This window comes from Malus sylvestris, chromosome 17 (genome assembly GCF_916048215.2).
Source record: "Malus sylvestris chromosome 17, drMalSylv7.2, whole genome shotgun sequence".
Lineage (NCBI taxonomy): Eukaryota > Viridiplantae > Streptophyta > Magnoliopsida > Rosales > Rosaceae > Malus > Malus sylvestris.
In genome coordinates this window covers 7543875-7560165 of record NC_062276.1, presented here as the reverse complement: position 1 = coordinate 7560165, position 16291 = coordinate 7543875, and the positions used below count along the sequence as shown (strand labels likewise).

The following is a 16291-nucleotide window of genomic DNA, read 5'->3' as shown; positions in this document are numbered from 1 at the left end:
TCCGATCAATAATTGATACACTTGTCATTAAGCGGCCTCGACCAGGAGATTCTCCCATCAGAAATATCTCACATTATTTTATCATATTGATCACGTGACTAATGAGTTCCATAAGGACATATATTATATATCTTGGGTGTCTCCTGACTATGTTGACTAAGGTTTATCCGAATATGTTGATAGGGCTTTTCAATTAATGATATGGTCAGAGTCTAGCTGCTAACTGTGTGATTAAGGTTTGTTGAACTAAGATGATGTCCATCAGAATTGGTTGTTAAGCTTTATCATTTATTTTGCCCACGATATTTTTCATGATTTACTTAGGCCATCTCCAACTGATGGCTGGCCAGAGGGCTCGTTTTAGCCATCTGGCCCTCCAAGATTATCCAAGATATTAATATTTTAATGAACAGTACAGGGCCATATTTGCCTCCGTCTCCAAACGAGGGCCAGAGGGCCAGAGGGCTCGTTTTAGCCCTGTCACAAAAAACCGTCTCCAACCGAGGGCCAAAGGGCCATAGGGCCAAACATAATTTATTATTTAAAAACTACAACTTAATTTTATTTAAAAATCATGTTGGTTAGTGTTGTATAATTTTTATGTTGGTTAATGTTATTTAATGTTGTTTCATATTGTTTAATGTTGTTTCATGTTACTTAATTTAATTTAATGTTGTATAATGGTTTAGGAAGTTATAGGAAAAAAAATAGAATTTAAAAAAAATATGAAACAAATTTTGTGAAATAGAAGTTATAGGAAAAAAATGGAATTTAAAAAAAATATGAAACAAATTTTGTAAAATAGAAGTTATATGAAAAAAATATGAACCAAATTTTGTAAAATACAAGTTATAGGAAAAAAATAGAATTAAAAAAATTGAAACAAATTTTGTAAAATAGAAGTTATAGGAAGTTATAGAAAAAAAAAAGAAAAAAAAAGGTTTAAATTCATAAAAAAAAAAAAAGGTTTACAACGGCTAGTGGCGCTAGCCGTTGGAAGTTTAAATTCAAATTGTTATTTCTGTCGGTTATAACCGACAGAAATAATATATATTATATATATTATATTATTTCTGTCGATTATAACCGACAGAAATGAGAAACATTAAAAAAAAAAATAGCCAGCCCGGGGCTGGCTGGCTGGCCGAAAGCAGCCAGCCCTCCAGCCCTCTCCGATCCCGTGGGGCCCTCCCAGATTCCCAAGCCCTCTGGCCTAGCCTTCGGTTGGAGACGGTTTTAGGGCTATTTTCGGCCTTCTGGCCCTCTGGACCCTTCGGTTGGAGATGGCCTTACATGCTTGGGTCTTGGCCTTTGAGATTCACTTGTTTGGCTGCTGTTTCTGTTGGAATTAGGGATTGAGAAAAATGTATACATACTTATACACGAATTTATTAACTATGTTATCAACTTTGGACCTATATAACTAGAACAATTCCCCTTATAATATGATGAATAGAGTTGTATTAAAAAAAATATTAGGAAGACCATATTTTATAAACTATATAATATAGCGGTTGACGGTTGGATACCTTATTTAGTGATTTAAATAAGGAATCTAATTATCAACTTCCACATCATATGGTTTACAAAATATGGTTGGTAAATGATTTCTCTAGCCCTTTGTTTTATATTTTTAGGGCGGAGAATAGTTTTGTACTTTGAAGAGTAATAATATGATGATCCTGTACTCGGAGCAAGAACTCTTTTGAGGCTCTGGTGATGCAGCATATAAGAATGAGTGGAGCATACTGTGGTGATACTCCACGCTTTGAATTTGGAGGATGTTGTTTCTTGGGTCCTCCAGTGCCAACATGATTCAGGTTTTTACTTTATATTAATTTTTAGTTAGACAACATTACAATGTTCTTTTGATCTTCATTGTTTGCTTGGTGAGTTGTCGGCGTGTTGATATTGTCATCATCGTAATCACATATGCTTTACTTTCTCAAGGAACTTCCACCCATATTTATATACTTCATCCTACAATAGTAATTGTAAGTAAAAAAAATGTACGTTTCTTGATAATACTTGCATTATATACTGATTTACTGGCTTAAGACTAATTACTTACATTGATATTGTCTTCAATTTAATCACATGTACAGTTCAATTTTTGTGGGTAAACAGTCTCAATTCAATTAGTTATTGACCTGTATAATAGAAAGAGAATTCTACTTCATGAGATTTCTGATGTAGGAAATGTTTCAGCAGCATAAATTTTTAGGTAGTGCAATCCACACATCTATTTTTGCTTCTCACATGTCTCTCAATTTTTGATTGTCGGATCAAATAAATTGAAGAGTATCAAATGCTAAAATTAACAACGGTGTGTGGGAGGTAAAAATTGATTTGTGAATAGCATTATTCGATCTTTTTTCAGATTTTCTTTTTAACATTGCAGTATGAGGAAAATTTATTGATATTAAAAATAAAAGTTACAGTTAATCAGGGGGACAAAAATCTTAAAAGAAAAGCTACACCTAAATAAGGGGGACAAACAGATTACCCTTCATAAAACAAGAAACCAGGAGGAAACAAAAATTTGACCACTCCTTAAACTTGAAGAAAAGACAAAGAACCAAAACCTCTCTAAAAGACAATCTACAAACAATATTCGAAACAAATTACCTCAAATGAAAAAATAAAGTCCAAATCAGGTGCCAAGTCTCACCATGTAAAACAACTATTTATTACACCAATTAGCAAAAGAATACGCCAAACCATTTTCATCACTGAAAATGTGTGAAAAACGAAAGCGCAAGCGAGTAATATACCATAAGCAATTTGCCCAAGAAACTTTGAAAAACTATGGGACATCCATAAAGTGAGCTCATAAAAACGATGGACGACATACATAGAATTTGTCTCTAACCAAATTTAATGCCACTGCTTATCCCACAAAAATCTGAGCAACAATTTGTACTTGGATAAGAAAATGAGCAAGCAAATGCCGCTAAGAAAAGACCATTGGAATCACGAAAAACACCACTACTGCCCACATGATCATTCAATTTACAAGATGGATATTTGTTATCCTTAATCTATCCCAAGGCAAGCGGACGCCAAAACACAAGCACAAAACTAAGAGCATCCAAAGAAAGAGATGAAATTTCTAACAAAGAGAATATAAGGAATCGATGCACAACCAATGAAAGAAGAAAAAGCAATAGAAGCTGATTCCCTCAATTGCCTTAAAAGATTACTTTGGGATGAGTTAATGCTATAACTTTTTGTTATAAAACCTGATCAGGTTCCCTTCTTGCCAAAGTGACCAAAATAAATTGCGAGTAACAAAGGACCAATATTTTCGAACAAACTTGGAAACTTATGAGACCAAAGAACCATAAAAACATCTTAAATGGACGTCAAGGACCATAAGGCTTGTCAAAAAGAATGAAAATCCATTTTCATAAGGAAACGGTGTGAGGACAATGCAGAATAAGATGACCACATGGTTCCCAAGTATAGTGAGAAAAAAAAACACAATATGAAGGCCACTCCCCGTTGTTGCAATAAATCATTAGTAAACAATCGCCCATGACAAGCTTTCCAAGCTACTAAGCTCTTACGTGGTTTAATAGATTGATGTCATTACCATTTTGGCCCTTTTTTTACGTGGAGTATGAGAAGAGAAATAATGAAAAGCCTCATCAGCTGAAATACTACTCGACCATGAACCTGTCCAAAATAAGAAATCCTCTATATGCATAATCGTCAACGAAATCTTTTGAATATTTTTCGAAAGATGAGAAAAGAGGAAGTAAAGGCACTTGGAAGAGACCACTTTGAATCTTGAATAAAATAATTAACCTTGGAGTTTAAAGGAATTATGTCAACCTCATTAATATTAGAGAGCAAGATAACTACCAGGAAGACCTCACGAGGGCGAGGGACGAATTGAGGCTAGAGAGGCGAGCTAAGGCCGAAGTGGACCAGACCTTGGCGGACCCCTGAGCATCTAATGGACGAAATTTTGGATTTGGAAGCAGAATAAGAAGAAGAGTCCGACTTCGATGACGACCCAGCACCCGATGCATCCGGAGAGTCTTCAACCACTGTCAAGGAAATTAAAGGAAGTCGCAAAAAGTGACCAACCTTAAAGTTTCATGGCCAAGACCGGGGTCTGTCCCTTCCGTGATTCAAGATTTGTTTTAATACAAATTTCTTTTTGTTTCTTCTTCGTTTAATTATGGAAAAATTCGAATCCGATAAATCTCTCTAAAGTAAACAAATTTTATAGGAGAAATACGTGACAGATAAACATTACTTTCAAACTTAGCATTCATAAAGTATTCTCATCACCATATCCAAAGTACCGCATTACTCCAATATCAGGAATTAAACATTATATCCATAAGAAAACTTTTGCTCTGCATTTATTGAAACACATTTATCGGATTAAGAATTTCAAGTCATATCTGAAAGCAACTTGTAAACAAGGGATGATTCTTCTATTCCTTGCTCTAGTTCTTGGGCCAAGGGCTTCAATACCTGAAATGTGGTGCCAAGGAAATGGGTTATTCCTAGACCCAATTGCGTGTCCGTTTCTAATGAATCTTAAATGAAAGTTCTTTGTAGACTTGGTCATTCTTCTTAGTATTCAAAACTCTGATGACCGATTCGTATGGCATTATGAAGTCAATGGAACATTCTTCGTGAAGTCAGCCTATCATGTGGCGAGGGAGTGGATCAATACTGCCTTCACTTGCCAACCGGGGTCATCATCTGAGGTGCCCCTTCCTCTCTTTGCGCGTCCATTTGGAAAGCTAAGGTTCCACCAAAGATCCATTTGAATTTTTGGAAACTCTGCAGGGATATTGTCCCTACGAATGCTAACCTCTCCATGAAACACATCACATGTGATCTGCTATACGTCATGTGCAATCACTAAGAAGAGTCCACAGTGTAAGAACTTAACCACAGATCATTGACATGTCAATTGAATTACCTACACTCACTATAACCAAGAATTAAGATTGCCGTGAACATACCTGCAGAATTCGAAGTCGAAGAAGCCATAGCAGCTCCATAACCAATCAATCTTCTCCTCTCTACAAAACAAAAGTGCTCTCTGAACAATAGGTATTCAGTGCAAGATGAGCAGCTTATTTGCAAGAGCAGTGAATGAGGTTATATATAGTATTAATCCAACTCATTCTCCTATTAGAACTCGTGTGGAACAAACCTTATCATACTACAATTGTATAAAACCAATCTGTGTAGAATCCAAATCCTTCACACAATGTAGTACCAAAAATACTTATAATCCTACAAGGAAAATGATTCATTCTAGCATATTGCCAAGACAATTCCAAACAAGAATTCATTCAATATTTTAGCTAACCCTCAATCATGTTTCATACTCATACTCTAACACACTATCCATATCCTCTGTGACTCTCATTTTTCCTGGTGTGCGAGGCTATCATCCCCTCTTGGCTCTTCCCACCTTCTATTCTTGGGCATCGGATCTTGCGACTTCTCTCCCCAAGGACAAGTTTGAAATGTTTATGGCCATATGCTGGAGTATATGGAATTGCAAAAATTCTATGTTGTGGAATGGGACATGTGACCCACCAAATAACTCGATCTCTCTCGCTGTGTCGTGGTGGTAGGTGTTTGTGAAGTGTAACTTTGATCTGCCTTGTAACCAGAGTCTAATTCCCCCCCCCCCTCCCCCCCCCCCCCTTCCCCCCCCCCCCCCAATGGTCTCTTCCCCCTAGTCACCTGAAATTTAATTTTGATGGTGCCTAGAATCGTAATTGTTGTCTGGAGGGTGTGGGCATCATCGTCATAGATGGGAGAGGTATCTTCGTGGCAGCTGCCTGCAAAAACTTCAGTAATGTCACATCTTCTCTTTTGGCAGAAGCTCTTGCAGCTAGAGAATGCGTGGTTTGGACGTCAATTACAGGTTCAATAATTTATTATTTGAAGATGATTCTCTTCATATCACTGGGGCTTTGCAATGTCCTTTAATCAACCTGTCATCGATTGGTCACATCATTGAGGATACGTAGGCGCTGCTCACTGCGATCACTGAATACATTTGTACCCACGTCTGATGCCAAGCCAACAATATTGCTCATCGTCTAGCTCGCTATAGTATATCCATCGGTAGTAGTTGTCAATGGTTGTATTCTTCCCTTCCCTTCAATTTTAGACCTCTTTGTTGAGGATTCTCTGTAAATGGGCAAGGGGTTTCTTTTTGTTCTTTCTACCGAGATTATACTGACTTTATTGGTTATTGGCTTCTTTGGCCTTTGCCCCTACCGAATATACTATTGTCTTTTTTTCTTTCTACCGGGAATATACTATTGTCTTTTATGAAAAAAAAGGTAGGTGTTAGTATACAAATTAAAGTACTTTCCAGATTAAAGCCTTATTCTATAATTTAGACAAATTTTGTGTAATCGTTTGTAACAATAAATAACAAAAACTTCACGTCTTACATACCTTAGGAGACCTCAAACTCATGTTGTTTAAGGAGTCTGAAGCTTAGAACTGTGAGGTGGAGGCTCTGGTATGTTCCCTGGCCATCAATGTTATTCAATATTTTATATGTTGGAGAGTTGACTTCTTGTAATTAGGTTATTTGATATTTCTTTCCTTGTAAATCACTCTTGTACATTATATATTTTCCTCGTTGGTGAGAAGAATGATATTAGGAAATTAAACCCCAAAATAAGTCATAATTAGCATGGTATCAGAGCAGAGATCCTAGGATTTCTGCTCTGCCCGTTTCCTCAAGCATACTCGGCCCTCCTATGGAGAACTTACCACCACTCCACAGTGGAAACAACCTCATCTTAACCGATTCTACTCCTACACTAAACACTATAACCCTAAACACTACTACCCTAACCGACCCTACCATGAATCCTACCCCACCTATACCGCAAGTTGTTACACAGATTGTCCATCATGATTCGTCTACTACTTAGATTGGCATCAAACTCAATGGTGCTAATTATGGAGCTTGGTCTCAGATTGTTGAGATGTTTGTTGCTGGAAAAGACAAGTTGAGCTACTTGTTTGGGAGTGATCCCCAACCACGTATCGACGATTCGACCTTCACCAAATGGTGTACGGAGAACGCTATTGTGAAGGGTTGGCTCATCAACTCTATGGAACCCAATTTGATTGGGTACTTTCTTCGAATATCGACAGTAAAGGAAGTGTAGGATGCGGTTGCTCGCACGTATTATGACGGCTTCGATATATCTCAAGTCTATGATCTTACTTGCAAGGCCTCTCGCATGAGGCAAGATGGATGACTGGTGGAGACATACTATAGTGATCTTCAATCTTTGTGGCAGGAGATTGATTATCATCGACCTAATCCAATGAAGTGCGGTACTAATATTGAAATTTTTAATAAAATTGTTCAAACGAATCGTGTGTACACTTTGCTTGTAGGATTGGATGAGATGTTTGATAAAATTCGTAGTGATATTCTACAAACTGAGCCCATTCCTTCTGTCGAACAAACTTTTGCCTATGTTCGCCGGGAGGGAATGCGACAAGCTGTGATAAATACCGGAGGACAGCTGTTAAGTGGGGCAGCCATGGTGGCTCAGCCTGCCACACGAGCCGTAACTCCACCTCGTCCTCGCGCCCCTAATAAGTCACCTGCACGAGCTCAGGACTGTAACCCTAAGCTACTGCCCCGAGCCTAACACAAGGCTTGCTCTTTGCTACTAGGACAGCCTCACAGCCTACCACGGGTCCCCTTCCTCGTCGTCCTAAACCACCCGTCCCGGCTGGTGGTTGTACTTACTACGGTAGTGAGAAGCATGGTTGTGATAATTGCTTCTAATTGCATGGCTATCTTGACTTATGGGAATAGTTGAAGCTTCAGAAACAACGAGAAACGAGATGAGCAAGCCAATCTCGCCACCTCTATGTTCTAATTATCTTTAATATCTCAAGATGATCCTCCTTCGGTTTCGAGTTCTTCCGACATGTCTCCGGAGTCATCAGGTAACTGTGGTTATGTTTTTAATATGAATAGTGATGCTACTTCATCCAGATAGATCATTGACTCCGGTTCCACAGACCATATGATTTATGATCCCACTGATTTAGCTTGTGATACTGTTCCACTTTGATGTAATATGACAAATGCTAATGGAGTCACCTCACCAGTAACTGGCGCTGGCACCGTGCGCCTCACGCCTACTCTCTCTTTGCCTCATACATTACTTGTACCTTCACTAAAGCATAAATTGATGTCTCCTGGCCAAGTTACTGAACAATTGAACTGTTGTGTGAATGTATCCAAAGTTTTGTCTTATACAGGATATTCTTACGAAGGAGATAATTGGTCATGGTACTAAGAAGGGGGATCTCTATTTTATGGATGATGTCAGTATAGGACGGGTCAATCTCACCCATGGAGCCGTTGATCACAAGAAGCATCAGATATGGTTATGGCATCACCGTTTGGGTCATCCATCTTTTAGTTATTTGCAACATATGTTTCCGGATTTATTTGTTGGTTGTTCAGTTTCAGACTTTAAATATGAGACTTGCATACTCGCAAAGAGTCACCGTGTTACTTATCCGCTGAATTCTAATAAAAGTTTTATTCTTTTTGGTCTTGTTCATTCGGATGTTTGGGGACCATCTCCGATTACTACTTCATCTGGTATTCAATGGTTTGTAACGTTCATAGATGATTGCACACGGATGACATGGTTATATCTTTTTAAGCATAAAAATGATGTTTTTTTCGGCTTTTAAGACCTTCCAGGCAGTGGTTCAAACACAGTTTTCTACTAAAATATGGATTTTGCGTTCTGATAATGGTGATGAATATGTTAATAATGATTTTTCCCATTATTTAACTAATCACAACGGACGAAACTTAAACCGTGTGATCTCCGTTATATTTTTATGGGGTACGGACTCCATTAGAAAGGGTATCGTTGTTACCACCCTCATTCCCGTCTAATGTATGTTACTATGGATGTCACTTTCTTCGAGTCTAAGATGTATTACCCTTCGGATTCTGCCAATCCTTCTCCTCAGGGGGAGACACGACATAACAAGAAGGATTAGACCATGAGTGATACTGTTGATCTTCCGCTTCCACTAGCCAAGCTTATAGCGACTGCGCTGCTAGCCCAGCCAACAACAGCCGTAGTGCTGCTCACAGAATCAACGGCAGGCACGGCAATGTCGTCCTCACCCATAGCACCAATGCTGCCACTTGTCAACTTTGAGAATTCTACTGATACTACTCCCCCTCGTCTCCAAATATAGTACCACCAGATGACCATACCCCTGAGAATATTCCTGAGGTAAGCTCTACTATCCCTGTTGATGATACCATTGTTCCGAATTATCAATTACCTTTCAGGCACAACCAGAGAAAGCCACCCAATCAATATTCATCGGACACAACGAAATGCTCTAAATACCCCATTGCCAACTATGTGTCATCACAGAAGTTATCAGAACCCGGCAAAGCTTTTGTACAACAAATATCCAATGATAGCACACCAAGTTCATTGAATGAGGCATTATTTGACGATCGATGAACTACAATGGAGGAAGAAATGGCTGCATTCCAGAAAAATCAAACGTGGGATTTAGTTCCACTTCCCCGAGGAAAAAAGAGAGTTGGGTGTCAGTGGGTGTACACCATCAAGTACAAAGCTGATGGGTCTGTTGAACGATACAAAGCACGATTGGTGGCTAAGGGACACACTCAGACGTATGGTGTTGATTATACAGAGACATTTGCCATGGTAGCAAAGATTAATACTGTAAGAGTATTGCTTTCATTGTCGGCCAACTTAGATTGGTCGTTACAGCAATTTGATGTGAAAAATGTTTTCTTACATGGTAATCTTAAAGAAGAAGTGTATATGGATATTCCACCTGGTTATGCATCGATTTTACAACCTGGAGTAGTGTGCAAGTTGAATAAAGTATTGTATGAGTTGAAACAATCACCTCAAGCATGGTTTTGTAGGTTCTGGATGGCTATGAGGAAATATGGATTCAGGCAGAGCAATTCCGATCATACACTTTTCTTGAAACGTCGAATGGGGAAATTGACGGCACTTATCATCTATGTGGACGATATGATTGTTACGGGTGACGACAAAGAGGAAATCTCAAGGCTCAAAGATTACCTAGCAACTGAGTTCGAGATGAAAGATCTTGGTGGTTAGAAAGATTTCTTGGGGATAGAAGTAGCTCGATCTAAACAGGGTATATTTCTGTTTCAAAGAAAATATGTTGTAGACTTATTAGCTGAAACCGGAATGCTTGATTGTAAACCAGCTGACATCCCTATAGTCCAAAATCACCATTTTGCCATGCACCCTGATCAAGTTCCCACTAACAGAGATCGTTATCAAAGGTTAGTTGGGAGGTTAATTTATTTATCTCACACTAGGCTTGATATTGCATACGCAATAAGTGTTGTTAGTCAATTTATGCATTTTCCGAGTGAGGCACATATGGGTGCAGTTGAACGCATCATACGATACTTGAAGTCCTCACCGGGTAGAGGCATCATGTTTTCCAAGAATGATCATTGTCGAATAGAGGGTTACACCGATGCAGATTGGGCAGGCAACATTACTGATCGTTGGTCCATATCTGGTTACTTTACATTTGTGGGAGGAAGCTTAATGACTTGGTAGAGTAAGAAACAGAAAGTAGTTGCTTTATCAAGTGCAAATGCGGAATACAGAGGTATGGCAAAAGGAGTATGTGAACTATTATGGCTTCGGAGGTTACTTGGTGAACTCGGGTATACTTCGAATTCTGCCTCGGATTTATTTTGTGATAATAAAGCAGCTATCGATATCTCACACAACCCAATTCAACATGATCGAACAAAACACGTGGAAGTTGACATACACTTCATTAAGGAGAAGTTGGATGGGAATATTATTCAATTCCCGTTCGTTAAGTCAGAGGATCAATTGGCGGATATCTTAACTAAAGATGTTGCAAGTTAAGCGTTCTACAACTCTCTTATCAAGTTGGGCATGAACGACATTTATGCACCAACTTGAGGGGGAGTGTTGGAGAGTTGACTTTTTGTAATTAGTTTAGTTACCTATTTGAGTCCTTGTAATCAGATTGTAATTAGGTTATTTGATGTTTCTTTCCTTGTAAATCACTCTTGTACATTATATATTTTCCTCCTTGGTGAGAAGAATGATATCAAGAAATTAAACCCCAAAATAAGTCCTAATTAGCATTATATAGGGATCTTGTTATGTCCTCAAAATGATATCTCACATCTAACCGTTGGGTGTCATCAATGAACTCGAACGTAGTTAGCGTGTTGATATCATCATCATCGCAAAAAAATCATATACTTAACTTTCTCCTCAAGGAACTTCCACCCATTATTGTATACTTTATTCTACAAAAATAATTAAGTAATACGTCTTGATAAATATGTATCAACAAAAGGCCTCAATTCAATTTAATTACTGTGATACTATTTTCAATTTAATTATGCATGTACAAATCAATATGTATCAACAAAAGGCCTCAATTCAATTATTGTTTACTCATTCAACATAAAATAAAATTTAACGTCATGAGGTTTCTGATGTATGACACGTTCTAATGGAATGAACTTTTTTGGTCTTTTAAATACTAAGCAAAAAGTGCAAATGGACACATAAGAGAGAGAGGGAAGAAAAAGTTGTCGTAATTAAAATCGTATCCCAAACGATCAATCACCTGTAGGGTATTATGATCAATCTTCAAGGACTGAATAAAATCGTAATTCGATATGCTTGACTTGTAGGCACCAGGGCGTCGAAGAGGTGTATTATTATGCATCGAGGAGCAAGGAGGCAACATGCAACAAGCTTTTTTTATTCTATTATAAATGCAACGATAATAGATTCTATAGTTAGAAGAAAAAGGGTTACATCAAAGGTTAGCAGTAAAGCCGACAAAGTCAATCACATTCAGACGAAAGTAAGCTAAGAATGAAATCGGAGAACTCCTTGAATCAGAAACAGTGCACCAAAATCAAATGTAGAGCTTGACAGGCCAGGCGATAAGAAACGCCATTTCCATATGCATGTGAGTTTGATATCGTGTTTATCGTGTTTTCTTGGCTCAGTTGATTTTGATCAAATTCATGCTTTTTGTCGGCATCTCCTAATTGCTAGGACGTGTAGGCCAGTTTATGTGACATTTTATTGAGTTTTTCTTTGTAGCGCATGTAGGCCAGTTTATGTGAAAAATAAGTTGCATGCTTTTTACCGATGAAAAATAAAAATGTGGGACAGGCAAATGAAAAAACGGCATATAAATTTATATGCAATGCATGCATGTATTTGAATTTAGTCACTTTTGATTGACGGGACTATTCAGTGCTCAGTTTATGTTTTTTTTTTTTCACATGTTCTGTGATTAAGTTTTAGTTACTGTCTAAAACATATGTTGATCATCAGCAAAGGCAAAAATATTTGAAGGGACATATGGGCTGTTAGACTAAAGGTTGGTTTGATGTTGCTGTCCTTTAAAAAAAACTACTTCTGTTATGTTGTGAGAATAAGCTTTTTTTTCTGCTTCACGTTTTCTTCCTTTTTTACCCAAAACAGTGAAAATAAGATATTTTTAAGTATTTACCAAATATTTTTTTGAGCTCAGTTTTTTTTTTTTTATACCTATTTTTTTATAAAAGCATCTCAGTACTAAGGGCTGATTTGGTATTGTTATGCTTAAAAAAAAAAAGCTGCTTCTGCTGTGTTGTAAGAATAAGGAGCTGTGAAATAAAGCGGCAGAGTGTTTGGTAAAATTTTTAGTAAAAGTAATTTTGAAAAAAAAAGCAGTATAACAATGTTTGATAAACTTTTATGCAAAACAGTTGTGACGGTGTGACATGATCAAAACCAAGTTTATCTATCTATTACATTTTTTTCCTTTTCTCTTTTCTTTTACTTATTTAGAACGCTCTCTCTCTAGAATCATCTCCATTTTTTTTCTCCTTCCCGTCCAACTGCCTCTCTGTCTCTCTCTTTCTTCACTTTTTCTCTCATCACCAAATTCCAATCTTTTCGCCACTTTCTCCCTCATCATCAAAGATCTTTGGTAGAGATAAAGCTGGGAGGAGCAGAAAAGGGATGATAGAGATGAAGGGAGAAGCTTCCTCCGAGAAATTGGAGAAGCTTCTTAAATTTCGAAGCTGATTTTGTACTACGACGATCTGGTGAAGGTGTTGAAGGACTAGAGGGACATCAACAACTTGGCACAGTGTCTCCAGCATCGCAAGGCCCTCCGCTCCTCCTGCGATTCCGATTTCAATGAAGTCCATAACTCGCTTTGAGGTTTGTTTCCTCACTTGGCTTCTGTTTGTTTCCTGAGAAAATTTCTGACCCAGAAAGTTTTCAGTTAGTTGCTTATACTTTTTTCCACTTTCAAGCAAGCTAAATTATGCCTTAGGTAAATATGGGATTGTATAGTTTAGAAACTTACTTTGCGCACACCCGTAGAGAGCTCCACCTCAAAATGTAGGGTTCTAACCCATTTTTCAGGAAAATGTTTTCTTAAAGAGGGGGGCAAAGGGGTTAGGTTCAATTTGATTTTTTTTTTCTGGTTGATTCTCGTATTTCCCTTGCATAAATGTTTCTCGGAAAGAAGATATTTGGCTGGTGTTGAAGTAGACTATTAGGATTGCCAGAAACTTTCATTAAAGGGTCACTGTTCACCCGTGTTTTAGAGGTTTGCGCAGAAGCTGAAAAGCCAGTTTTTCAAAGCTGTCTTTTGCTGCTTCTGTTTTTTGGCTTTTTTTTTACCTAAAACTGTGAAAAAAAACTGAAGCTAGAAGTTTACCAAACACCAAAAACTTTCCCAACTTTTTTATAAAATCACCTCAACCATAAACCATACCTAAACTGGTAGATGGGGTACCGTAGTGCTCGGTACGTGTTGACCAGAAAATCATGCAACTACGTCTAAACAAATATCACTTCATTACCACGTGTTATCTAAAGACAAATGAGTAGCCAGCAAGATTAGCCTACATGTTTGGATCATTAAACGCTAAAGCGGTGAACACTTGAGCCAAGATTTTTGCTGCTCACTGAGTGCCTATATAAGGGGGATGAATACCTCTTATAAACAGTGGGACACAAAAGAGCAAACAAAGACTAGACTATTACCGAGCGCTTCCTGTTGCCTATCTTCAATATATATAAGAGCACTATAGTGGACGTAACATAATTTTAAGAGGTGAACCATTTAATTCTTGTTGTTAAGTTATTTATAATTTTATTCTCTGGTCCCATCTAGAACGAATTCTACTGGTCTTTGTTGACTTCCCATGTTTTAAGTGTTAACAAAACAAAAAGGTGAAATAAAATAATATAATACATAGTGCCTATTTGGTTTTCCTAGTCCACTGGAGTAACCAAGTTTTTTCATGAGACAAATGAGTAAGCAGCACGTAAGTCAATATAGTACAATATTGCCTTCTGTATTCGCCTGCACCATTAAAGATGTTTACATAATGGTTGTTTTGCCCCTTTCATATGAGGTGAAGAAAACTTGGTGTGTAGGTATCCATGTTGACATTTTAGTGAGGGTATCGAATTTTGCTCTTTGTTTTCTCCTTATGAACTATTTTCTTTTTTATTTTGTTTCTTAGTTTTTCTTTAATTTATTTAATTAAAAAGCTAAAAGAAATATGAGTGCACGGAGAGAAATGAGATGTGAAAATCACTTTATATTTTTAATGTATCCAATGATCTCAAAAAAAAAAAAAAAAATTGCTAGATCATACACTAAGCTAACTATAATCTAAACTGCATATTAATGTAACCCTCTTTGTCAATCAAAAGATGGTAAAAATACGTTTTTGTCTTCTATTACATCAAAAAAGCTAAGGATAGTCAAGTAATTTCATAAAACAAAATTTTGTTGTTTTTTATTTAAGCCTCATGTACAAGTGATATTATCATTTCCTCTTTCCCAACTCCCACGTTTTCTCTCACCCTCTTCCTGTATCCAATTTTAAAAACAAAGTAAAAAATTTCTCAAACATTTTATATGGGCATATTCTAGTTAAGTATTGAACTAGACACAATAGCTACTCATCCACACATAATAGGAGCCAAAATAAAAATTATAGTAGATATTGACAAAAAGAAATTAGAAAAAAAATGTTTAACCGACCAGAAGTCCAAGGCCCAATACAAAATAGAGAAAATAATAGCCCATAATCCCCCTCAGAGAAAAAGCCCAACATATTTCCTACCTCAGGCAAGAATTACAAGTAAACAAAAATTCTCGTTTTTTGGGTTGTGATCGATGATTGATTGTATGAATTTCACTTATGTTAATTGAACAATTTTGTATCAAGTTTGAACTTGTGATTAACTGTATACATAGTTCCATATTAGTGCTTTCAGACTTCTCTTTTCTCTTATTTTCCCATTTTTTTAGCTATATAATTGAATGAATCAAAGATAATCGAGAGAATGAGCGTTGGAATGAGAAAATGAGAGCGTCAAAATCACTGCTCTTTGCTTTTTCTACTTATTTGGAATTTGTCTCTGGCGAAATGTGTTTAGTTTGTAAGTTGCTATTTTGTGTTACCTCACCGTTGACCATCACATTGACCCATTTCTGTTTGCACACGTTGTTAACACAGCTTTGCCTAATTTCGAAGTATAAAAAGATGGGGGAGATTGCAACTCAGAAACATGTTGAATTCATTGTATCGGTCGAAAAGGTCTACTTTTTGTTCAAATAAAGTTTCCATGCTTTCGGTTTGTAGTATGAAGCTAAGAGTTACAATATGAAAACGCTGTACTCAGAGGAAGGATTCTTTTGCTGTGGTGGTGATGGAGCATATAAAAATGAGTGGAGCATACTGGTGTTGAATTCGTAGTGCACTTTGTGTTAAATTTCAGATGCCGGATCCTATTTGCATGCATTTGCATGTATTGATTCATTAAATCATTGATTAATCTGTTATGAAAGACGATATAATTTTATATCAATTTTTTATTTTTGTTGCATTTGTCTCTGTTGATACTAATGACACGATGGCTTAAGTTTTGACTTTTTCAAATTTTTAATATAAGTATAAGTTTTTTAGAGTGTAAAGTAGGCACTAGGCACATATTTTTATTTTTTATAATAAATTCTATTAAATCCGCCTAGGCGCTAGTCTATGCCGTCGACCGATGCCTAGATTTTAATGAATGATCCCTCTAATTCTTGAATCTTGGAGTTAGACCTGATAATTTTTTACACGACCTGTTAACACGACACATAAACGACACGAAAATAATAG

At 37.1% G+C, this 16291-nt stretch overlaps 1 long non-coding RNA gene across 1 annotated transcript; it reads left to right on the top strand.

Moving 5' to 3' along the window:
* Positions 1-12941: 12941 nt before the first annotated feature.
* Positions 12942-16013, top strand: LOC126612184 (uncharacterized). The gene is made up of 2 exons (XR_007618982.1): positions 12942-13319; positions 15644-16013. It is a non-coding gene; the product is annotated as an uncharacterized LOC126612184 (long non-coding RNA).
* Positions 16014-16291: the final 278 nt, after the last annotated feature.